This window comes from Pan paniscus, chromosome 3 (genome assembly GCF_029289425.2).
Source record: "Pan paniscus chromosome 3, NHGRI_mPanPan1-v2.0_pri, whole genome shotgun sequence".
NCBI classification, from domain to species: Eukaryota; Metazoa; Chordata; class Mammalia; order Primates; family Hominidae; genus Pan; species Pan paniscus.
In genome coordinates, this window is record NC_073252.2 from 186,083,086 (window position 1) to 186,108,767 (window position 25,682).

Sequence of the window (25,682 nt, forward strand, 5' to 3'; positions counted from 1 at the left end):
AAATAATTTTATCTCTTGTCAATCTTGTTATCTCAGCTACATCTCTTAATGTTGATTACACCCAAATCCATGCTTACTGAACACAGTCATATGTTCTAAGTGAGCTAACATGTGTAAGGCATTTAATAGTTGGCCTGGTACTTACTAAGTGACATGAAATTTTTGGCTATTACTATTACATCATCATCATCATTATCATTACTATTATTATCATTATTCTTATGTTTCTATTAGGTTGCCTCAGAGCAAATCAAATGCATATAACCAAATGTTTTAATCCTTATGTGTATGTTTTTTAATGTAAATTCATAGTTTCCACTCTCAAACTTGTCCTTCTTCCTTTTATGCTCTGCATTGAACCACTGTTAATTTCTTACCAACCTCTGTTACATCTCTTGTATTCATTTTCTCTTCTCCACGTAGATCCCATTGACTTTGGCTTACACTCATTTCATTTCACTGGGATTCTTCTCTAGATGCTCAACTTTTTCTTCAAACTATAATTCATCTTATCTGTGGTAATCAGTTTATTTTTTAAAGCATAGTTCTGTTTACATGACTTCTCACAAGCTTCCAAGTCTCTATTACCTGTTGAATAAAGTTCACCGTCCTTCATGTGACACTGAAGGCGTTCAGTCTCCCGCTTTCAGATAATGTTTCTGGTGCGGTCACCTGCCATTTTCTTTCACACCTAGAGTGCAACGGATCTGCATAGTATTTAATGCTTCTCATTCAATGACTATGTAGTGAAGTGTTCCTGGAAGCCTGGTTCTAGTTTAAGTGTCTTCACCCAGTGATAAGACTGACACGATCACCGCTCTGTGATTAACATTACTTTGCTCACGCTCCCAACTCTGCTCCCTTCTCCAAGATACTTTTGTGCTCATTCATCCACATCTGATTTATCTGGTGTGAAACTGATCATAGGTCTCCTTATTTATGAAGTATTCTGGTCATTCCGACTGAAAGTCCTCTTTTTCTTCTTCATTCTCGTGTTATTTATTTATATCTTTTTCATCGCACTTAGCCTTTTCACTCTTGGTCAGCTTTCTGTTCAGTGTTCAGGGAATACATGAAGATTCTCTGAACCCGCGACAAGGAATGCTGTAGCTTGGAATAGTCTTTCTAAATCCGGAGGCTGCTTTCTTCAACTGTGTGTGCCTTTCACAAGTTTCCAACTTCTATTCGGAGCCAGCCAGTGCTGTGTCTACTGGTACAAAACATAGTGTTGTAAGGCTACACGTGGAAATGCGCTTAAACTATAAGCAATAACAGACATAGGTTAGTGTAAATTATATTTTTTCTGTGAGTTTTGAATTTTGTTTTCACTTTTATATTTCTGCAAATGGAAGATGGCAAAAGGGCTGTAAAGAAGTGAAGATCAGAAACTGCCTCAAATTTCAAGGCAAGAAAAGGCAGATTGTTAGAAATATCCATCTGATTGAGGAAAAGTGACATGTTTGCTTGAGGTATGTGTGTAATAGATTCCACTGACCACTGCACGGAATATGTGCAGACACAGCTGATGCTGCAACCTTATCTTAAAAACTCATCCTTTAAAAAATAATTTCCGCATCACAAATATGCTTTTTCTTTATTTCTTCTCATACCATTTTACCGCCTAGTTACCAATTTGCTGAAAACGTAGTTTCACAAGAATCCTGATTTGCAGAGCACAGGTTTCCTTAGCTCGAGGCTGTATATATGTTCTGAAATGGAAATAAAGTCTCTTTCAATGATTGGATTCAGTGGAGCTGGGTTTACTGTAAAGGGAACTTTAATAGCTATTTTTCAATGAATACAGACCATCTCCTTTTGATTAAGTTTAACTATTAATGTAATTTGACAAGGAGGTGAGAAGCTCATGCCTCATCTTCATCTGCTGTCTAAAGTAACTTAAGCAAAAGCAAAGAAGCGAAGCAGTAAGGTGTTGCTGCTGGAAAATTCTGTCTGAAAATGCTGTTATTTGAAATTACTTATAGAGAATTCACTGAAGTGAACTATTTCAATAATATTTTTATGTTAACGAAGGTTATCAATGATAAGATGAGCCAATTATAATAGTCTTTTATAATTTAAAATGAATCACTGGTTATCTTTTCAACACATTTTATGTCCAGGAGAGCAGCATATCTGCAGTGCTTAAGTGTGCAGTCTCTGAAGGCAGGTGGGAGGTTTGAATTCAGCCTCTAGGGTCCGTACTTCTGTGACCTTGGGTGGCACAGAAGGCTTATCCTTTGTCTAAGCCCTGACTTCCTCAATAGTAAAACAGGGATAATAATTCTACTTACCTCAAAGTTAATACTCTATAAGCTGGACACGGTGGCTCACGCCTGTAATCACAGCACTTTGGGAGGCTGAGGTGAGCAGATAACCTGAGGTCAGAAGTTCAAGCCCAGCCTGGCTGACATGGTGAAACCCCATCTCTACTAAAAATACAAAAATTATCCAGGCATGGTGGCACGTGCTTGTAATCCCAGCTACTCGGGAGGCTGAGGCAGTAGAATTGCTTGAACCCGGGAGGCGGAGCTTGAAGTGAGCCGAGATGGCGCCACTGCACTCCAGCCTGGGTGACAGAGTGATATTTAGTCTCAAAAAACATTTTTTTAAAAAGTTAATACTCTATAAATTTTAGCTCTTATTATTTATTTATTGTTAAGAAAATACTCAACATTTTGAAGGAAATGATTATATCTTTCAACATTCTTGTGACTTTTCTGGATATCTGCTGATTTGATGCATTTTAAAAAATCAAAATATGTAACATGTTTTTACCTTATTAATCTAGCATACCATTTAAATATACAACAGTGTTTCTTCTCTTGACTAATAAGTGAACGATAATGATAATTCAACAACTACATGATTTATTATCTGATCTGAGGTTTAACTTTAAATGCCAATATCATTTTTAAGGTATTTTAAAATAGACTTTATTTTTAAAGCAGTTTTGTGTTCATAGCAAAATTGAGCAGAAAATAGAGTTCCAATACATCCCCACCTCCAAACATTCATAGCCTCCCAACTGAAAGTATTTTCATTGAAAGTTTAATGATTGAGGGTTGCCTGCTTTTACATAATTTACTATGTATTTTTTAAAAATTATAGGCCAGGCGTGGTGGCTCACACCTGCAATCCCAGCACTTTGGGAGGCTGAGGCGGGTGGATCACCTAAGGTCAGGAGTTCAAGACCAGCCTGGCCAACACAGTAAAACCCCGTCTCTACTAAAAACACAAAAATTAGCCGGGCATGGTGGCGCTGCCTGTAATCCCAGCTACTCGGGGGGCTGAGGCAGGGGAATCGCTTGAACCTTGGAGGCGGAGGTTGCAGTGAGCCGAGAATGAGCCAGCCTGGGTGACAGAGCAAGACTCCATCTCAAAAGTAAATAAATAAATAAATAAATAATAAAATAAATAAAATTATGTTAATAGATGTTACTATACATGTTCTGGTTAAAAACCTGAGAAAGTATTTTATTACATTTGAGGAATGGATTTGAGAGTATTTGTACTTCAGGCAATAAGAAATATTGATCAAATCTAAAAAAAAGGATCATAAAAAAGCATTTGATACTTTGTTTATCCATATATTTGCAAACATAAATGGAGTTTTTTGGATCAGATGACATAGTATCTATTTCCTTAATCTGTGGGTTAGAATATAAAATGTGATTGATTACAAAATAACTTGTTTTTCATGAAAAAAATTAGCAACTCTTGTAAAATGCATCTGAATAAGGAGAAAGTGTGCTACAAATGAGTAAAGAGAAACGCTGACTGGCTATACAAATACATTACTCATTAGCACACAAAAACTGTCTCACTTAACCAGGGAACTCCTTCCATTCCATCAGGCGTTCCTCCCAGAGCACGTTCTTGCCTTTTAAATCATCAATCATTGCTGCCACTTTAGTGAGACCAAAAGGGTTAAAACTGAAACCCAGCCATTCCCTCTCACTTCTGCAAATGCAGCTCAGCTTTCCCTTCTCTGGTCTATAACAAATGCCACCCACTCTTTCCTCTGGGGTCTTCTCTGATTTGTATGGCCAGTCCCCAACCCGCCTCCTGAACTTCCATGCAACAGTTTCAGACCCTCAGCAGTGGAAAGTCTTAGCATAGATGTTCTGTGAGCTTCAGGGCTTAACCCCTCATGAAACTTGACCTGAATCCGTCAGTGGATAGAAAACGGATTTCATATTTAGAATCAGCATAACTATTTGTTACAATTTTCCAGAGTGTTTTTTTTTTTCTTTGGAGACTGAGTCTCACTCTGTCCAGCCCAGGCTGGAATGCAGTGGTGTGATCTCCACTCACTGCAACCTCTGCCTCCAGGGTTCAAGCAATTCTCTGCCTCAGCCTCCTGAGTATCTGGGATTACAGGTGTCCGCCACCATGCCCGGCTAATTTTTTTGTATTTTTAGTAGAGATGGAGTTTCACCATGTTGGCCAGGCTGGTCTCGAACTCCTGACCTCAGGTGATCCACCCACTTTGGCCTCCCAAATTGCTGAGATTACAGGCATGAGCCACTGCGCCTGGCCTCTCAATATTCTTGATATTATATGTACTTGTATTTTCTTTGTATTTGAAATTATCATTAGGAGGGTAATCAGACAACTTAGATGTTACAATCTATACTAGTCACATCACATTACTTTATTGTTACTAGTTTCTGTGAATGTGTCTTATCTTTTAAATTAAATCCAAAGCTCTTTGAGCCAGAAACTTTGTCTTGTATGAGGTTTGCTATATAAGTATTTGGAGGGAAAATTGAGTGACTCGTTCTTTCGTAAAACTGTTATATCGGAACACCACAGCTTCATGAAAACACATTAACTAGAAGTTATTACACTGGAGTTCGATCTCCAAATAGTGTGGGTTGATTAAGTTCCATTAGCTCTGTGGCTTTAAGCAAGTTCCCTACTTCTCAAGACCTTATTGAATTCACTTTACAATAGGGTGACTGGGTCAGTCTCCAGTATTCTCCCTTTTAAAGTTATATCACTTTTCAAAAAGAAAGTCTGTTCTAAGAAAGAAAATATGACTCGAAGTCTGAATTTGCCCAAATACTAAAGAAAGGCTAAAGTTAAAGCAAATCTTATTCATAAAGAGCACTAGTAAATCTATTTCTTTTTGATGCTTGAATGTTTTCTATGCTGGAATGTTCTTGGTACATATTAGGTTATAAAATGACTCATCTTTAGGACATTTCAGTGCCTGAGGGTATTTTCTTTGTAATCCATGTATTGAAATTTGACTCTTGATAGCACATGCCAAGCACATAGTTCCATAATATGATTTTTTAAAATTACAGATAATGAATATCAGATGAACACAACAGAAGACACTTAGAAATAAATCACATTTTGACCACTTTTAACAAATACTCTTAGATTAATGTCAGATATGAGTCCTTAAAGTTTGGCCACAAAGATAATAAACACTTTATCAAATCTCTATCTTCATAATGTGTGCTCTTCTGAAGAATTATTGTCTCTAACAATGCTCTCAAAGAGCTACCAGAAAGGTTATTAAAATGAAAACTATGGTCACTGTAGTCAGAATACAAAACAAACACACATAGTCACAGTTCATTTGCATCCATTTGCACAGTGCATTTGTTTGATTTTACAAATAACTGATAGATGAGTGGAAATAATATTCAATGTCTTGCAATTTGCAGAAAAGAGAAGCGCGACTTTAATCTCAGAAGAAAATATTTCCCAGAGAATGTGAATATCTAGTATGTTGTGCTATCAAAACTCTATCCCTTTATTTTATGTCCTTGCTTGACATTTAGTTGGGGTTTATTCAAGGATTATTTGATTGGAAAAGTGCCTGCATATTTGGATATTTAAATACATTTGATTTATGTCTCAAGTGACATTTGTGGAAAACATTTTCTGTTTTAGAAACAGTCAGGGTCAGGGAGGTCTCGCCGAGGGGAGGCAGGGACTCAAATGGACTGGCCACATGGAGCATGTGTATCTCGGAGAAGAACATTGCTGACCTCTGTAGGAAGAAAGATGTGCACAGGTGGGTCTGGTCTATGCCACACGGATCCCAGTAACAGCAAGCAGGCCAATGTAACAGGGGTAGAGAAGCAAAGGAGACATTTGGAGAGGCTGCCATATTTTAAAGGTTTTGTGGCCATGTTTAGATTTGGTTATAAGAGTCATAGGACACCATTGGTCTTCTGTTTTAAAGACACCTCTCGCTGCTACAGTGGGAGGAAGGAGAAATATTAGCATCAGGTACAGGTGAACCATGTTTGTGTCTGAGGTAGATGCCCAGCAAGATGAGATGTGCAAGGTCCATCTACATAACTGTGAAGGACAAAGGGAGTGGGGGCAGAGGCAGGCAGGGGAAGCCTTCAGACAGTTGTGCCAGTGGGACACCTTGAAAGGAGAGGTAAGCTCGGACAGCCTGAGACCCAGCATAGTGCTGAGGAGGTGCTGGCAAGGCCAATGGGGGCCGCCTGGGAAAAGCTGCTCTCTAGAAGAATCCTGTTCCAGGCATGAATAGCCTTGACCTAGTCCTCTCTCCTAGGACTGGGAAGAGCCTGGGAGAGGGTGGCCTGGTAGGAAAGAGTGGCAGCTGGAGACTGTCACCTGCCTGCTCCTTGCAGCAGGTTCTTGTGAAGGGAGAGCCAATCAGGCACCTCCATGGGCACCAGAACGTGAGCGCTTTGGACTAGGGTGGAGGTAGTGGAGGTGGTGAGGTTTTGCCGGGGTTCTAATATATTTAAAGGGGAGAACCAATGATATTTACTAAAAAATAAAATGTGAAATGTCAGAATTCTTTGAGTTGAGATTTTGGGTGAATGGTTATGACAATTCCTAATGGAAATTGGAAAATATTTGGAAGGAATGGGTGTCAAGGTCAGGTAAAGGCAGATAAGAAACTGTTTCAGGCATGTTAAGTCTGATTTAACTATTCACCATCCACTTCGATATGTGACAATGGCAGTTGGATATATTTTACTGGGCGGATGGTGGCCTGTGGTATTCCTTCAGCTGCCATTGATGGATAGATGGCTTGTAGAGCGTGAAGACCATCGAGGAGCGGAGTACAGCTGAGGAAGAGAACGGGGTACATTCACGACACCCCAGTGCTCCGCAGCATCTAGAAATTGGGATAAGAAAATGGATCTAGCAAGGGAGTAGAAGTAGCCAGGTAGAAGAATAAGTAGTTTATATAAAAAGAGAGGGTCTGACTCAGAAAATAAGTAATGTAGATGAAAAGGAGGGGATCGATTTGAGAAACATCTACTTAGGATTGGATTATGAAGTAAAGAAAGGACTTTAAGAAGGAGGCAGTGGTCACTTGCTTCAAATCCTGACAAGAGGTTGAAAGGATGATACCTCAAATGGATCACTGGATTTAGCAGTGTGGAGGTTAGTGGTAACACTGACAAAAGTGGTTTCAGTGGAACACTGATGAAAGCATTATTGGAGGGAATGTAAGACAGAATAAGAGAGCAAGTAAAGGCAGTGAGCATAGAAACTACTCAGAGGAAATCGGCTGTAACAAGAAACAAGATGGAGAATTGCTGTCCTCTCAAGAGAGAGGCTTATGTTTTAAGAGAGTGACAACACAGCAAGCTTAAATGTTTGTGGGAAGGCTCTCTTAGAGAAGGCAAAAACGTATGATCCAGGAGGAAAAGGGGAGAAGCACATGGGAAAATTCTTAGAGGAATCAATAAGAGGGGATGGGATCTACTTCATGTGAAATCAGTTTTGCTTTAGAGACAGCATAAGTAGGTCGCTTGTTTTACCAGAAGGAGAGGCAAAGCGCACAGGTCCAATGCAGCTGAAGTGGTTTCCTCGCTAGTGGAAATTTGTAGACATTCTCTTCTGATTGCTTTCAAACTTCTCAGTGAAATAAGGATCAAGTCACAGTTAGGCAAAGAGGTGCGGGGTGGGCATGGTGGAGAGTTGAGAAGGGGTGGTGTGAAAGTCACTTTGGTGGAGGGAGAGTAAATGAACTTAATGACTCTTGTGACACTGTTGCGCAGTCCTGAGTGCCTGCTTGAGTTCCTTCCTGTATATTTAACGTGAGGCCAACCAGCAGGTTTAATGTTTTTCTGTATTCATTTCCAAGTCCTTGGGTGTGAGCACAAACAGGCACAGGCCATATGTAATCATTGTGGTGGTTTTACTAGGCAGATGTGACACAGGAAAAAGGGCAAGGTAATCGAGAGTAAATAGAAGGGGGTGGTGACAATGACTGATGTAAGATTGACGCTGGGAAATGAAGGAACTGAGAGCTGGAGGGGTGTAATTAATAGAGTGCGGGCTTTGTGGGTTCAAAATATTTAGAATGGGGGCCAAAACGGTGAAGGAGACAGCAAGAAAAGATTATGGAGGAGACAGAGTGAGTCTGGATATGAAAAAAAGTCCAGCATGTGATCACAAGAGACAAACTGGAAGAGGCTAGATGAGCAGAATAGAGGACAAAGAACCAAGAGTCCTGGGTATTGGTAAAACCTGCTGTGGTCCGGATGCTTGTGTCCCTCTAGATTCCTATGTTGAAACCCTCATCTCCAAGGTGATGGCATTAGGAGGCGGGGCGTTTTGGGGTGCGACGGTATCATGAGGGCAGAACCCTTGTGAGTGAAGTTCATGCCTTATACAAGAAAGCCTAGGGCGTTCTTTCCTCTCCACCGTGAGGATGCAGTGTGCAGTGAACTAGGTAGCAGGCTGTCACCAGACACCACACCTGCCGGCACCTGGATCTCAAACTCTCCAGCCTCCAGAACTGTGAGGAAGACATTACTGTTGTTCATAAACCACCCAATCTATGGTATTTCGCTACAGCAGCCAAAATGGACTAAGACAGATCATTTACATGGGTAGAAAAATCACCAGGAATAGCGATGGTGAGAAAAACAGCAAGCCAGACACAAGAATCACCCGTGATGAAGGGGATGGTAAATGACTAGGGAGAGTGACAGAAGGCCCAGTCCCCTGACATGAGCCTTGATGGAACTGGAGCTTTTAGCAGGAACCAGGGCAAATGGGCTTGAGGCAGCCCAGTAGTGTGCATGGTGTGAAAGGGGAAAACAGCCCTCAGTTGACAGTGTAGTACTTTCCTAGGGCTTCTGTAGCAAAACACCATGCACTTAATGCCTTCAATCAACAAACATTTATTCTCTCACAATTATGGAAGCCAGAAGTCTGCAGTCAGTATCAATGGGCCAAAATCAGGGTGTCAGCACTGTTACCCTCCCTTGGTGGCTCCATAAGGAAACCGGTTCCTTGTCTCTCAGCTTCTGGTGACTGCCAGCATTCATTGGCTTGTGGCCACATCACTCCAATATTTAGGGTCAACATTTTTTGATCTCCCTCTGCTCTGTCTTCATATCTCTTTCTCCTCTGTGTGCCCTAAAATCTCCCTCCTTGTCTCGTAACAGAATATGTGTGATGTGTGATTGCATTCAGGGTCCGTCTGAACAATCCAGGACAATCTCCCCATCTTGAGAACTTAATCATATCTGCAAAGGCTTTCTTTTCTTGCCATATGTTATGGTCACCTGCAAAGACGTATGGGCCCCTGAGGTTTGATTTGAATGTTGAGGCTGATGATGCCACACACAAGCTAAGGGGGTATGAAAGGTTCATTACTCACATACTTCAGGCTTCTGGGGAGAGCAGGTGGGCCTCACAAGCAGATCCAATGTGACCTAAGAAAGCAAGGGAAGAAGACTGGCCCAAGATGTTATAGTGGTTAGGGGTGGGGCTGGGGTGGGGTCAAAGTTCCCATGTGTAGGAAGGGCTCATATGGTTTGACTCCCCCACCAGTGCCAAGGGAGGGGGCTCCCCATCTTCCCTGTTGGCTTATCCAGATGCGGGCATAAAGGAATACCAAGGGGTGAGGCCTAGAAGCTGTCAGGAGTCAAACATCAAGAAATGGGGCCAGTCTGGGCCTGGTGGCTCATGCCTATAATCCTAGCTGGGAAGCTGAGGCCCAGAACTTTGGGAGGCCCAGCACTTGAGGCCAGGAGTCTGAGACCAGCCTGGCCAACATGGTGAAACCCTGTCTCTACCAAAATATAAAAGTTAGCCAGGGGTGGCGGCACATGCCTGTAGTCTGTAATCCCAGTTACTTGGGAGGCTGAGGCAGAAGAATCACTTGAGCTCAGGAGGCAGAGGTTGCAGTGAACCGAGCTCACACCACTGCACTCCAGCCTGGGTGACAGAGTGAGACCCTTCCTCAAAAAAAAAAAAAAAAAAAAAAAAAAAATGGAGGGAGGCCAGACTACTCATTACATCATATAAGGCAATTTTCCCAGGTTCTAAGGTTCTAGGGATTAGGAACTGGCTATCCTGGGGTGGGTGGTAGAGTCCAGCCTACCACAGGGAGTTATGAAACATAAGCATGGTCCTCAAGGGGGAACTGAGATTAGGGTTCGATCAGAAATAGGAGGGGCGTATGAAAGAAGTCAGTGCTATAGATTTTTATGTAGTTACCAATGAGCTGAAACCCATTTCCCCATTTTATCTGTTTTGTTCATTGCTGTGTTCTCAGCTTCTACAACAGTACTTGGAACATAGTTGGCATTTGATAAATATTTTCTAAATAAATAAATGAATAAAAATGGACGACATTTCTAATGTAAAGAAGTTATTGGAAAATCACAATGGAAAGTTGGATTTGAAATTTAGGCATCTTCACGAAGTTCATATGCATTATTACTTTAAAATTCTGTAGCGTGGAAGGGAGATGGCAGGGGAGTATGTCACTTTGTGACACAAATGAATGAACAATGCTGATTTCATGGAAAACCCCATCTAAAATTCTGAAACAGAACACCCTGCCTCCCACCTGACATAGCTGCTTCTGTTAGCGTTTTCCAGCCCTGTGTCTCCACACAGAACAACCCCAACCGCCTGCTCTGTTGTGGGTCAACACGCTGCCTTTCCAAGCACTCTGAATACACCACAGACGTGTCCTACTCACAAACGTCTTCCTGGTGGTGCCCCTTCAAATCTAGGATCTACAATATAGAAAGAAAATTTTATTTAAGTAGCTGTTCATAAGACACTAACTGAAAGATGTGCATGCGCGCGCACACACACACACACACACACACGATGTACAGTGTCACAGAGGCTCTAGCTATGGTTATTGGACTTCCGAAGGATGCAGAAGGAGAGAGTGATAATTAACCATTACGTTAGAGCAAAACCCAAGATGGTTCCTGCACGTTGATTTTCTACAGTGATTAACTTTTTTTTTCTTTTGTTTTTGAGACGGAGTCTCGCTTTGTGTCCCACGCTGGAGTGCAGTGGTGCGATCTTGGCTCACTGCAACCTCTGCCTCCCAGGTTCAAGCAATTCTACTGCCTCAGCCTCCCTAGAAGCTGGGATCCCAGGTGCCTGCCACCACACCCGGCTAAGTTTTGTATTTCTAGTAGAGACGGGGTTTCACCATGTTGGCCAGGCTGGTCTTGAACTCCTGACCTCAGGTGATCCTTCGGCCTCCCAAAGTGCTGGGATTACAGGTGTGAGCCACTGTGCCCAGCCCCTCTACTGCATAACTTAATTACCACAAAATAATGCACTAGATCTTCATATTTCCTCCCACGGGGCACTCATTCACCAAGGGACTCATTTCCAAGGTCTTTCACCCTATTTCTTTTCTTTTGAAAAATATTCAGGGAATGAGAGTTTAATATAAATTGTCATTAGCCAATATTCTTAGCCAGTCCTACACCTTTAAGATGGCCCATCTTGACGTCTTGTTCAATGGGTGCCAAGCTGGCAAGTGAGCATGCACATCATCTCGGATTTCGTCCCCAAACACAAGGGGAAAGAAACAACGTCTCCCACTGTGAAGGATGGTGGCATCGTTAGTGGGAGGGTGTCCACTAGATCTGTCTTCTTCTACTGCCCTGTATTTTCTCATATCACAGCGTGACCTCTCTAAATCTGATGGAAGGAGAAGGACTGAAGTCAGAGAGGCTTGTATCTGATGGAAGGAGAAAGACTGAAGTCAGAGAGGCGTGTACGGAGCTTTGAGTTTTATTGTTTGACATGCAAGGGTCTGATACTTTTGTTTCTGGTCTCCTGTCAGGGTGCCACTGACAGGGCCTTACACTCTGCTGAGTGTAGCCCGTAGCCCTTTGGTGAGCACCTTGGCCTGCACAGAAGGCCCCTGTGCTCAGCAGAGTCTTCAGGGAGAAATTCACTCCTGGGTTTTCTCGGAGCCTGAGAATCCTCTTCAAGGTCTCAGTCTTCCATCTCTAGTCCTGCTCTGCCCTCTCTCTGAGTTTACTAAGATTGTGGATCTTCTAGGTTTTCACAATGGACTTTTCCTTCTCATTTTGCCCTGCTCTGTGCTTTGTATTTGTGCAGCATGCAGTTGTCTGAGCCCTGTGCAGAGTCTCAACTCCCAGCCCTCTTGTTTACCTAGCATTGTGAATGCACACTGTGATTCTGGGTGGCATTTCTCTGGAGCTGTGCATTCTAGGATTCCGGTCAAGAGATAAATAATGCTCACATGCTTCCTCAGAGGACTAGGACTGACCCCGCCGCATGCATCTGAAGAGGTAATGGTCCCTACAGTGTGATCCTTTTTGGGCAAGGCTTGTTAATATCTGCTCTTTCATTACTGTGTAATAGGGCAAAGTCACTGCAAATGGCCGTTTCCCGGTTTCTAATGTCCTGTTTTTCCTAGCCCCCTAAGGTACTTTGACCACTGGTTATGAACAAGGCTGTTGGCTATTCTATTTTCAAACAGCAGTCGTCTGTTAGGAATAACTATCAATTTAATGGCGCCAATGGCCATCAAAACAAAGAAAATTACACAGTAAGTCTGTCTTTCTTTCTCGAAGGGAATCATTTGCATCTCACTGTGGTACCAAGTGTCGCCGTTTCCCTCAACATGCTGGTAACCATCAGTCCCACAACAGGGTGAACCAAGAATGCAGAGGGCTTTTTGTGCTCAATATCTTTGCTTTGGCCAAGGAAACACTTTCCATAATATCACGTTTACTTTTTTAACTTTTATAGTACAGAGTGAACCATGTAGAAAATAGTGGCTGTCTCGAAAGAGATGGGAAGACTAAGCCTAGTGATGAATGATGCACACATAGAAAGGGACAGGTGCACCAGGACATGGGTGGGGATGGTCCCTGCTCCATAGAAAGGGACAGGTGCACCAGGACATGGGTGGGGATGGTCCCTCATCCATAGAAAGGGACAGGTGCACCAGGACACTGGCAAAGATGGTCCCTGCTCCATAGAAAGGGACAGGTGCGCCAGGACACGGGCGGGGATGGTCCCTGCTCCATAGAAAGGGACAGGTGCACCAGGACACGGATGGGGATGGTCCCTGCTCCTCATGTCTGTGCGAGGCTTTCATTTGCAGGCTTCACGGTGCTTTAGAATAATGTGTTCATGGAATAAAGAGAAAGGTAGCATGGGAGGAAAATGTTTTCATACAAAGTGAGGAAATTAAATATCACTTGATTCAACTGGGTATTTTAAGGGGAAAATTACATGATTAAATCACACCTATGGAAGTTTGGTTTAGAATTCTATTATCTAAGATGGGTGAACATTTCCAAGGCCCTAAACTGTGTATTAGAAAGAAATCCTAATTGCATCAAAATAAATGAAATGTTATATTTTTGTTATTAGTTTTTGAGTGCCTTTCAACCCAGAAGAAAACTAAACTTGATTTAAAAAAAAAAACAGCTTTATAACAAGATGTTAGAGGTGATAAATTTAAAGTTTGAATAGGAAGAGCATGGTCTGGGACTAGAAACCACTATAGGAAAGAGATGTTCCTTTCCACCTATTTAGTTATTCATTTAATAACAGGCTACAGGTATCACCTATTTTTTTTTTTTTTGAAACTGAGTCTCAGTCTCTCACCCAGGCTGGAGTTCAGTGGTGCAATCTTGGCTCACTGCAACCTCCGCCTCCTGGGTTCAAGCAATTCTCTGCCTCAGCTGGGATTACAGGCGCCCGTCACCACACCCAGCTAATTTTTTTGTATTTTTAGTGGAGACGGGGTTTCACCATCTTGGCCAAGCTGGTCTTGAACTCCTGACCTCGTGATCCACCCGCCGCGTCTTCCCAAAGGGCTGGGATTACAGGCATGAGCCACTGCGCACGGCCCTATCATCCATTCTTGATTGCATGCCCTCTTTTGGCTTCCGTGATAGCATACTGCTATGTTTTATTTCTGCCTCTCTTGTTACCTGCCGTTATCAATCCTAGGCTCCTTTCTCCCATGCTCCTGCCTCTATATGGTGTTGCTGAGGTCCACCTTTCCTCTCTCATCCATCACTACGGTTGCTAGAAGATCCTTGTTCTCAGGGTGTCATTCACACACGACTCTCAAATCAAAGTAGCCAGCAGGACCTCCACGCTGTGATCCAATCTAGGATTTCCAAGCTGTCTTCTGGATATTTCTTTTTGAATATTTGAACCAACAGTACTGTACTTTAACTCTTCCTCTGCTTTCTTCCCAAGGCTTCTAGCTTCTGTGTTACCATTTGTGACTTTTCCATTAAGAAAAAATCTGTTAAGAGTTATTTCACCTAAAACATGGCACATTATTATTTTTTAATTTGTAATAATTGTGTCTGTAGTCTTAAAAGTACAATGCTATCTCAGAATCATATAGGTATCTTGTTTTGTTTTTTTTTTTCTTTTTTTTTGAAATGGAGTCATGCTCTGTTGCCCAGGCTGGAGTGCAGTGGCACAATCTCGGCTCACTGCAACCTTCTACTCTCTGGTTCAAGCGATTCTCCTGCCTCAGCCTGCCAAGTAGCTGGGATTACAGGCACACATGCCACCATGCCCAGCTAATTTCTGTATTTTTAATAGAGACGGGGTTTCACCATGTTGGCCAGGATGGTGTCAATCTCCTGACCTAGTGATTCGCCTGCTCGGCCTCTCCAAAGTGCTGGGATTACAGGCATGAGCCACTGTGCCCAGCTGGGATCTTGTTGAAGACACAGACCCCAATTAAGATTGGGGAATCAGAGCCTTTGGAGGCTTGGGAACTCGTGCTGTACCCATTACTTCACGTGGTTCTCATACACACGAAGGTGAGAGAACCATAATCCTGGACAGCAGAGAGGATACTTTTTGTTAATTAAATGCCACACTTTATTTCAAGATATTAGATTAGGTATTATTGACAGCTGTTTGCAAAACCCAGGAAGGCATTTTATCAATAGCTACTATTCATTTTCAGTTTGCTTCATTCCAACTTGCTGTGTATTTTAGTTGCTCTTTTGGTTTAAAGCAAATGAACCAACTCTGACTAGATTAAAACAAAAAGCGAATCTAAGCGAACCTATTGGGAGAACACTAGGTTATCTCATGGAGATGTGGTAAAGTAGAGAATAGGGAGGGACTGGATCAACTCCAGGTACCTTGGCAGTGAAACCTCGTGGATCTTCTCGCCACTGAATTTCCTTCAGTTGGACTTTGGCTCCTGTCACTTGCAACCTGTACTTCCACCCCTGCTCCCAAATTTAATTTTATTTTTTAAAATTGCTTTTAAATGACATGTAATAATCGTACATATTTCGGAATACAAAGAGATATTTCCATACATGGATGTAATGTATAATTACCGTATTGTGGTAATTAGCGTATCTATCATGTATAACACAAAGAATTTATCATTTCTTTGGGTTGGGAATATTCAAAATCCTCTTTTCTAGCTATTTGAAAATACACAATAAATTATTGTTAACTATCATCACCCTTACAGGGCCATAGAAACTAGAGTTGACTCCTATCCAGTTGTAATTTTGTATCTCTCCTTATCCTTCTCTCCTCCTATAGTCTCGAACTGACAGTAACCATAACTCTACTCTCTGCTTCTAGAGCTCAATGTTTTAGCTCCCATACATGGGTGAGAACATGCAGTATTTATCTTTTTGTGTCTGACTTATTTCATTTAACATAATGTCCTCCAGGCTCATCCTTGTTGCTGTGAGTGACAAGACTTCATTCTTTTTTATGACAGAATAGTATATCATTGTGTGTAGTTACCACACTTTATCCACTCACCTGATGATAGACTCTTAGGCTGACTCCATATCTTGGCTATTGTGGATAGTGCTTCAGTAGACATGGGAGTGCAGATATCTCTTTGAGATACTGATTTTCTTTCTTTTGGATGAATAGCGAGTAGAGGGATTGCTAGATCATATGGTAGTTCTATTCTTAGTTTTTCGAGGAAACTCCATACGGTTTTTCATAATGGCCATACTAATTTACAATCCCACCAACAGTATGTAGGAGCTCCCTTTTCTCTGCATCCTCACCAGTGTCTGTTATTTTTGTCTTGTTGATAGTAGCCATTTTAACTGGGACAAGAGAATATCTCATTGTGGTTTTGATTTGCATTTCCATAATGATTAGTGATGTCATTTTTTAAAATGTTCTTTTTGCCCATTTGTATGTCCTTTTTTGAGAAATGTCTTTCAGATTCTTTGGCCACTGTAAAATCAGATTTTTTTTTGCTTTTTAATTTTTTTGCTGTTGTTTGAATTCCTTGTATATTCTGAGCATTAATCTCTTGTTGGATGAATAGTTCACAAATATTTTCTCCCATCCTACAGTGGTCTTCTATTCTGTTGATTACTTCATTTGCTGTGCATAAGGTTTTTAGTTTGATATAGTCTCATTTGTCTATTCTTACGTTTGTTGCTTGTACTTGTAAAGTCTTACCTATAAAAGCTTCACCCCGTCTCAAGTCCTAAAGTGTTTCCCCCATGTTGTCTTCTAGGAATTGTATAGTTTTGGGTCTTAAACTTAAGTCTTTAATCCATTTTGAATTTATTTTCATGTATGGTGTGAGAGAGAGAGAGAGGTCTAGATTTATTCTTCTGCATATGCATATCCACTTTTCAACGTTTTTGGTGACTTTGTCAAAAAGTCAGGTGACTGTAAATAAGAGAATTTATTTCTGGGTTTTCTAGTCTGTTCCATTGGTTTATGTGTCTGCTTTTATACCAGTGTCATGTTGTTTTGATTACTAGAGCTTTGTAGTATATTTTGAGGACAGGTAGTATAATATTTCCAGCTTTGTTCTTTTTGCTTAGAATTGCATTAGCTATTCAGGGTATTTTGTGGTTCCATACAAGATTTGGAATATTTTTTCTATTTCTGTGAGGAATATCATTGGTATTTTCATAGTGAAACCAGTCCAGTAGTCCCATAGATAGTTTTTTTTTTTTGGATAAACATAGAATTTGATCCTCTGTTCTTAAAGCTTGAAGCTTGCTTTTGTTTTATCTGTGTTCCTTCCTCAGGATGACATTCAGGGCTCTCAAAAAAAGTATCAAAGAGGCCGGGCACAGTGGCTCACGCCTGTAATCCCAGCACTTTGGGAGGCCGAGGCGGGTGGATCACGAGGTCAGGAGATCGAGACCATCCTGGCTAACGTGGTGAAACCCCATCTCCACTAAAAATACAAAAAATTAGCTGGGCGAGGTGGCGGGTGCCCGTAGTCCCAGCTACTCAGGAGGCTGAGGCAGGAGAATGGCGTAAACCCGGGGGGCGGAGCCTGCAGTAAGCAGAGATCGCACCACTGCACTCCAGCCTGGGCGACAGAGTGAGACTCCGTCTCAAAAAAAAAAAAAAACAAGCATCAAAGAACTGAAACTCACCTGATCACCACATCCAGACAATGAGATGCCAAACCCCTCATTCATCATGATTACTTTCTTGCTCCTCCCTAGTTCCTCCCTTTTCTTAGACATTGTCACATTTCTTCCCTGCTATATAAACCACTAGTTATAGCCAGTCAGGGAAATGGATTTGATGCTAATCTCCCATCTCCTTTGCTGCAGCACTCAGTTAAATCCTTCTTCCTTGGCAATACTCATTGTTTCAGTGACTGGCTTTCTGTGTGGCAAGCAGCAGGACCTAGACTGAACCCCTGTGCTTTGGTAACAACAGGAATTGCACTAAATCTGTAGCTTGCTTTGATTAAGATGGTCATTTTAACAATATTGACTGTTCCAATCTGAACATGGAATTTTTCTTTTTTGGTGGGTATGTCCTCTTCAATTTTTCTCATCGGTGTTTTGTAGTTTTCATTGTAGAGGTCTTTTATCTCCTTGGTTAAATTTATTTCTAGGTGCTTTATTTTTTTTTGTAGCTATTAAAAATGGGATTGCTTTTTTGATTTCTTCAGCTAGTTTGTTATTGGTATATAGACTTCCTATTAATTCTTATATGTTGATTTTATATTCTGCAACTTTACCAAATTCATTGATCAGTTCCAAGAGTTCTGTGGTGAAGTCTTTAGGTTTTTCTCTATATAAGATTATGTCATCTGCAAAGAGGGACAATTTGATTTTCTCTTTTCCAATTTTACTGTATTGTATTGCTTTCTCTTGCTTAACTGCCCTGGCTAGGAATTCCAGTACAGTGTTGAATAAGAGTAGTGAAAATGGGCGTTCTTGTCTGGTTCCAGCTCCTAGAGGAAAAGTTTTTCCCCATTCAGTATGCTGTCAGCTGTGGGTTTGTTACATATGGCCTTTATTATTTTGAGGTACACTCCTTCCATGCCTAATTTATTGAGAATTTTTCATCATGAAGGGATGTTGAGTTTTATCAGGTGCTTTTTCTGCATCTATTGACATGATCCTATGGCTTTTGCCCTTAATTCCGTTGATGTGATGTATCACATTTATTGATTTGGGTATACCAAAACATCCTTGTGTTTTTAGGACTAATCCCATTTGAACATGGGTGTATAATTTTTTTGATGTGCTGTTAGATTCAGTTTGCTGGTATTTTGTTCAGGATTTTTGCATTTAGGTGCATCAGGGATACTGATCTGTAGTTTTGTCACTATTGCTTTTGTGTTCTGGTCTGGTTTGGGTAGCAGAGTAACGCTGGTCTGCTAGAATAAGTTTGGAAATGATCCCTTCTCTTCCATTTTTTTGAAGAGCTTGTGTCAAATTGATATTAGTTCTTTAAATCTTTGGTAGAATTCAGCAGTGGAGCCACCAGGTCCTGGGCTTTTCTTTGATGGGAGACTTTTTATGATGGCTTCAATCATATTGCCCATTATTGGTTTGTTGAGGTTTTCTTTTTCTTCATGGTTTCATGTTGGTAGGTTGTATGTGTGCAGGGATTTATTCATTTCTTCTAGTTTTTCCTATTTGCTGGTGGATAGTTGTTCATAATAGTCTCTAATGATTGTTTGTATTTCTGTGGTCTCAGTTGTTAGTCTTCTTTTTTGTTTCTGATTTTATTTATTTGGGTCTTCTCTCTCTTCTCTTAGTTTAGCTAACAGTTTATCAATTTTTGTTTGTCTTTTCAAAAAGCCAAGTTTTCATTTCATCGATCTTTTGCAATTTTTTTTTAGTCTCTACTATGTTTAGTTCTGCTCTGATCTTTATTTATTTATTTTCTAGTTTTAAATTTTGGGTTTAGTTTGTTCTTCCTTTACTAGTTCATTGATGTGCATTATTAGATTGTTTATTTGAAATCTTTCTACTTTTTTAAAGCAGGCATTTATTTCTATAAATTTATTCCTGGGGATCAACTTACCTCTTTCTCTGTGGTAAGGAGTGTCTCTTGGGATGAGCCAATCCCAGCCAGGCTCTTCACTTTCCTCTTTATGCTGCCATCTCCAGTCTCTGTGCATCAGAAGGTCTTTATCACTTTCTTGCTGAATTCCAGTGTTTTCTCCTATACACTCTATTTGATGTGTTGTTTTCTAATTGTTTTGGTCCTTTGTGGAGTAGGAGAGCACTGGGCACCTCTAATCAGCCTTCTTGATGACATCTGGATAGGACAATATTGATCAATAATATATCTAGAAGCAATTTTGAATAAATAATATAGTGTTATAGGTTATAATTAAATATGTAAACCAAAAATAAATAAAGGAAGGGAAGAAAAACCTCCCTTTTTTTCAGAGGCAGGGAGTTTTTATTTTTGGCTTCTGTAATGGTATTTCACCAAGTTTTAAAGGTATTAACTTTATTAACCTGCAACATTCATCATTTTAAAGGCGTATATAGAAACTATCAAAATGGGTCAGAAACAAGGTTTGCGATACTCATAATTATCTTCAACAGTGGCAATATTTAACCTTTTGAGTCAATCTCAACAGATTGGCAATATAACATAATATATATTGATGTGTCATTCTTGATAAAAAATCAAATTATTTTTCTATTTACAATTTTTAGAAAAGGTTTAATGTAAAAATATTTTTCTTCTTTATATATTTCCCTGCCATGATAATATTAAAACATATCAAGATGCTCCTCAAAGTTTAGGAGTGAACAGCATAACATTCCATTTTAGTTGAAGCATTCTTTCACATAGCCAACATATTTTTTCAAGACACTCTAAGAACTCGTGAGGATACTACAGGAAAAATGTTCCTCTTGCCTACTGAGCTTTTAGTCATATTTTCCCTCAAACTTTTCTAAATTAAACATTGTTATAACTGGGTTTTTTTTTTGAAATTTAATTTTCCACGGTGCAGTCCTCAAGTTATTCCTTTATTCGGAGCCACTCCTTCAGTTTCAACTTGCTGAGCAGGCAAGCAACTGCTTTTGGTTTCTATGGAAACTGGATTCCTGTGGCTGCCTGTAGGTATTCTTGTTCCATCAACCTTTTGTTGTGTTGTGGTATCCAGTGATTTAGGTGGAAAAGTACAAGTTATTCTTCCATGATGGATATGATATGGTCATAACAGCCTGGGATCTAATGGGACCCAGGGAACTGAGAGACTGGAAGGTACATCAGGAAGGCTGCAATGTGTTTTATACAAATTGTATGCTGTCCTAGTAACTTTTCCATCAGAGGCCTTATGGATTGGGAGTGAAGAATCTTCTGCTGCCTGAGATAACAAGTAGGAACCCTCCTGCTAGCTACTTAATTTCTTTAGAATGTGTTGGAGAATGTTAAATACATTGGAAATCTTGAGTGCTGAAAGCTTTTCTTTTAATGCTTCTGAGGTAATTTCTTCCAGTAGAAAAAGCTTTGAAGTAAATGCATCGATATGGCCAATGTAAAATATCTGTTGGAATGCAATCAACTTCCAGTCCACAAGCGACAACGTTCACTTTCAGTCAGAACTTCAACTCCATAACCAGCTTGATACTCTACTTCTGGTAGTACATAAACTGGAAATTGTTCTGTTTCTTAGAACGTGGTCTTGTCTCCATCCTCCGGACACTGCAGCACATGAGTAACAACAGGTCTTGCAGGCTAAATAACTTATGAATAAAGTTTCCTTCCTGAGGAGCTAGGTATTCCGACGTATCTTCAACATAGTCCTGAAGTTCATACGGCAATCGTCCTTTTGGCTTCTGAAATGCAGAAGGCCATCCAATTTCGGCCAACTAGAGGCATCTGAAGGGACAGACAGTTGCTCAGAAACAGAAGGCTGTTTAGAATTTTCTAAATTCATTAAGGGCAATTTGGGTACTTTTCTGGAAATTGGCTTTAAGAGCTCATCCTGCATTTTAAAAATTTCTCCAACAGGATCAAATTTTTTATATACTCATTTGATAGTTTTTTTTTAAAAAAAGATACATGACTTGCCAGGTGTGGTGGCTCATGCTTGTAATCCCAGCACTTCGGGAGGCTGAGGAAGGCAGATCACCTGAGGTCAGGAGTTCGAGACCAGCCTGACCAATGTGGAGAAAGCCCATCTCTACTAAAAACACACACACACACACAATTGGCTGGGTGTGGTGGCGCATGCCTGTAATCCCAGCTACTTGAGAGGCTGAGGCAGGAGAATTGCTTGAACCGGGGAGGGAGAGGTTGCAGTGAGCTGAGATCGTGCCACTGCACTCCAGCCTGGGGCAACAAGAACGAAACTCCACCTCAAAAAAAATTAAATAAATAAAAAGTAAAAAAATAAAAACACATGACTCTTCTGGACTACAAGCAGTATTAGTCTGGTTTTCTGCAGAAGCCTGTCCTGAGGAAGAATTTGGACTAGCTGGTCAAGAATTTAAGTTGGAACCCATGACAGCTGTCTTTCCTTCACTATTATTTTTACACTCTGTATCAATAATTAAACACTCCTTATCTGTGTCATTGCTGCAGAGAACTGTATCTTCAGTTTTAGCTGCTTCTGATGTCACAGTCTTTTCCTTTGAGTTGTCTAGGTTTTCCAGAACATTGGGTCTTTCAGCATCAACATGTACCATATCTATAGTCATATCATATTTATTAGCAGTTTCAATTTCCTGAGAATTTTCTAACTGTAAGGCATCAGATGTTTTCAAGTCACTATCTTGCCTCAAAGACTTGTCAGAATTTGATACCTTTTTGCCACATGATTCAAATCCCTGGTCATCTTTATTTTTGCACTCTTTAGGGCCACCATTCATACCAGTGACCAGTTGTTTCTCCTTTTGCGACCGTTCAATAAGAATCTGAGATAAACTTCTAGAATTAGCAGAAATGTCTGGTGCGCTTGGTGCCACAGGTGTAGTTCCTGCTTTGGGGGCTGTAGGAGCATCTGTCACGTTAGTTACTGTGGAAGTACTTGCTGGACTTGTTGGCTTTGATGCTTTGGTGGTGGTTACTCCAAAAGTTTCAAGTTTTGTAACATCACCATCAAAATCCAGATACAAGTTTTCAAGAGTCTCAATGTTTTGGCACTCACTACTTCACAGGACATGTCCATTCAGATATAAACTCTTCAAGGATAAATCTCTTTTCTATGCCTGGTGGGAGAGTCAAAGATCCCTGTTCTTAAGGATGTAAATATATACACATATAATATAGTTATTGAATAACTTGGGTTTGAGGGAAGTAAAAATAGTTGTTTTCTAGCATAAAAGTAATTCCTATTTCAAAGCTTCAAATTAATTTTGGATCACTGGGAGGATCATTTTTAAACTTAATAAATGAGAGAAAGTCCAGTTAAAACAGAAGAATAAGAACAGTTCATTTTAAGTAGACTCTCACAAACTTGGTCAAATCAAATGCTCTAGGACCTTCTCGTATATTTTAGGATACTTTACTTGTATTTGGGAGATGATTCCCCAGGAGTATTTCATACATTCACATGTGGTGTAAACAGAGACTCTGGCAGCTTTTCTTCCAAATGATCTTTTCAAGGATATCGCCATTGTGAACAGCTTTGGAAGTTAAGGTAGCTTTTCCCTCTGCGGTAGAGGGAAGGTTTTCTTGGTGTTTAGGAAAATTAAAATAATGACTACTTTTAGGACAAAGTTTGAGCAAACTTACTTGAGGTCTGATATGGTTTGGCTGTGACCTCACCCAAATCTCATCTTGAATTGTAGCTCCCACAATTCCCATGTGTTGTGGGAGATACCTGGTGGGAGGTAATTGAATCATGGGGATGGGTCTTTCCCATGCTATTCTCGTGATAGTGAATAGGTCTCATGAGATCTAGTGGTTTCACAAAGGGGAGTTTCCCTGCACAAGTTCTCTTCTTTTGTCTGCTGCCATGTGAGATGTGCCTTTTACCTTCAGCCATGATTGTGAGGCCTCCCCAGCCATGTGGAACTGTAAGTCCATTAAAACTCTTTCTTTTGTATATGCCCAGTCTCAGGTGTGTCTTTATCAGCAGCATGAAAACAGACTAATACAAGGTCCATTATAAATGACTGGAGTTTCCTAAGCTCCAGCTTCCATAGCTATGAAGAAAATCCACTCAGTATACAACTTTTCCCTTTTTTAACCTAGGAGTCTTGTGTCTTTTGCCAACATCCATGAAACAATGACAATGTAACTCATTAGATTGCAAGTAGAGTAAACCTCAGACCCTTTATAATTGAGTGTTTCTCCACAGTTTACATGAAATTGAAAAATGAAGGCACCAAGAATTTTGTTTTTTTCTCCTTATATTTCACATCTGGGCTTTTACAATTGTAGGGACAAGCCCCACAGGGTCGGTGGGTTTTTCTCCCCATGTATGGAGATGAGACATTGTAGAAATAAAGACACAAGACAAAGAGATAAAAGAAAAGACAGCTGGGTCTGGGGGACCACTACCATCAAGATGCGGAGACTGGTAGTGGCCCCGAATGCCTGGCTGCACTGTTATTTATTGGATACAAGGCAAAAGGGGCAGGGTAAGGAGTGTGAGTCATCTCTAATGATTGACAAGGTAACATGAGTCATGTATCCACTGGACAGGAGGCCCTTCCCTGTTTGGCAGCCGAGGTGGAGAGACAGAGAGAGAGAGGACACAGCCTATGCCATTATTTCTTCATATCAGAGGTTTTTAGTACTTTCACTAATTTTGCTACTGCTCTCTGGAAGGCAGAGCCAGGCATACAGGATGGAACATAAAAGCAGACTAGGAGTGTGACCACTGAAGCACAGCATCACAGGGAGATGGTTAGGCCTCCAGATAACTGTGGGCAGGCCTGACTGATGTCAGGCCCTCCACAAGAGGTGGAGGAGTAGAGTCTTCTCTAAACTCTGCCAGGGAAAGGGAGACTCCCTTTCCCAGTCTGCTAAGTAGTGCGTGTTTTTCTTTGGCACTGATGCTACTGCTAGACCACAGTCTGCTTGGCAATGGGCGTCTTCCCAGACGCTGGTGTTACCACTAGACCAAGGAGCCCTCTGGTGGCCCTGTCTGGGCGTGACAGAAGGCTCGCACTCTTGTCTTCTGGTCACTTCTCACTATGTCTCCTCAGCTCCTATCTCTGTATGGCCTGGTTTTTCCTAGGTTATTATAGAGCAAGTATTATTATAATATTGGAATAAAGAGTAATTGCTACAAACTAATTATTAATGATATTCATATATAATCATATCTATGATCTATATCTAGTATAACTATTCTTATTTTATATATTTTATTATACTGGAACAGCTTGTTGCCTTGGTCTCTTGCCTCAGCACCTGGGTGGCTTGCCGCCCACATGCAATAGCTTTCTAGCTATTTCTTCTGTAGCATATAAGAGTTCAGCAAACATTTACTGGGTCCCCATCTTGTAACAGATACTCTTACGGATCCTAGAAATCCCAAGATAAATAAAACATGATTCTTGACCCAAAATGCTTCCAATGAATAGAAGAAACAATGCATAAAGACGCATGACACAGAAACAGTATTTTTCCTTCCTTCCTTCCTTCCTTCCTTCCTTCCTTCCTTCCTTCCTTCCTTTCTTTTCTTTCTTAGATGGGGTCTCACTCCATCACCCAGGCTAAAGTGCAGTGGTGCAGTCTCAGCTCGCTGCAACCTCTGACTCCCGAGTTCAAGTGATTCTCCTGCCTTAGCCTCCTGAGTAGCTGGGATTATAGCCGTGCACCACCACGCCCGGCCAATTTTTTGTATTTTTAGTAGAGACGGGGTTTTGCCATGTTGGCCAGGGTGGTCTCCAACTCCTGACCTCAGGTTATCTGACTGCCTTGGCCTCCCAAAGTGCTGGGATTACAGGTGTGAGCCACTGTGCCCGGCATAAACAGTATTTTTCATAGCATGGGATATAAGTGACGACAGCAACAGCAACTTTTTTTTTTTTTTTTGAGATGGAGTCTTGCTTGTCACCCAGGCTGGAGAGCAGTGGTGTGACCTCGGCTCACTGCAACCTCCACCTCCCGGGTTCAAGCGATTCTGGTTCCTCAGCCTCCCCAGTAACTGGGTTTACAGGTGCATGCCACCACGTGCCAGCTAATTTTTGTATTTTTAGTAGAGACGGGGTTTCACCATATTGCCCAGGCTGGTCTCAAAC

The 25,682-nt window shown here is 41.0% G+C and overlaps 1 pseudogene; it reads right to left on the minus strand.

The window, feature by feature from the left end:
- Positions 1 to 20,494: 20,494 nt before the first annotated feature.
- Positions 20,495 to 22,654, minus strand: LOC100972406 (little elongation complex subunit 2-like; annotated as a pseudogene).
- Positions 22,655 to 25,682: the final 3,028 nt, after the last annotated feature.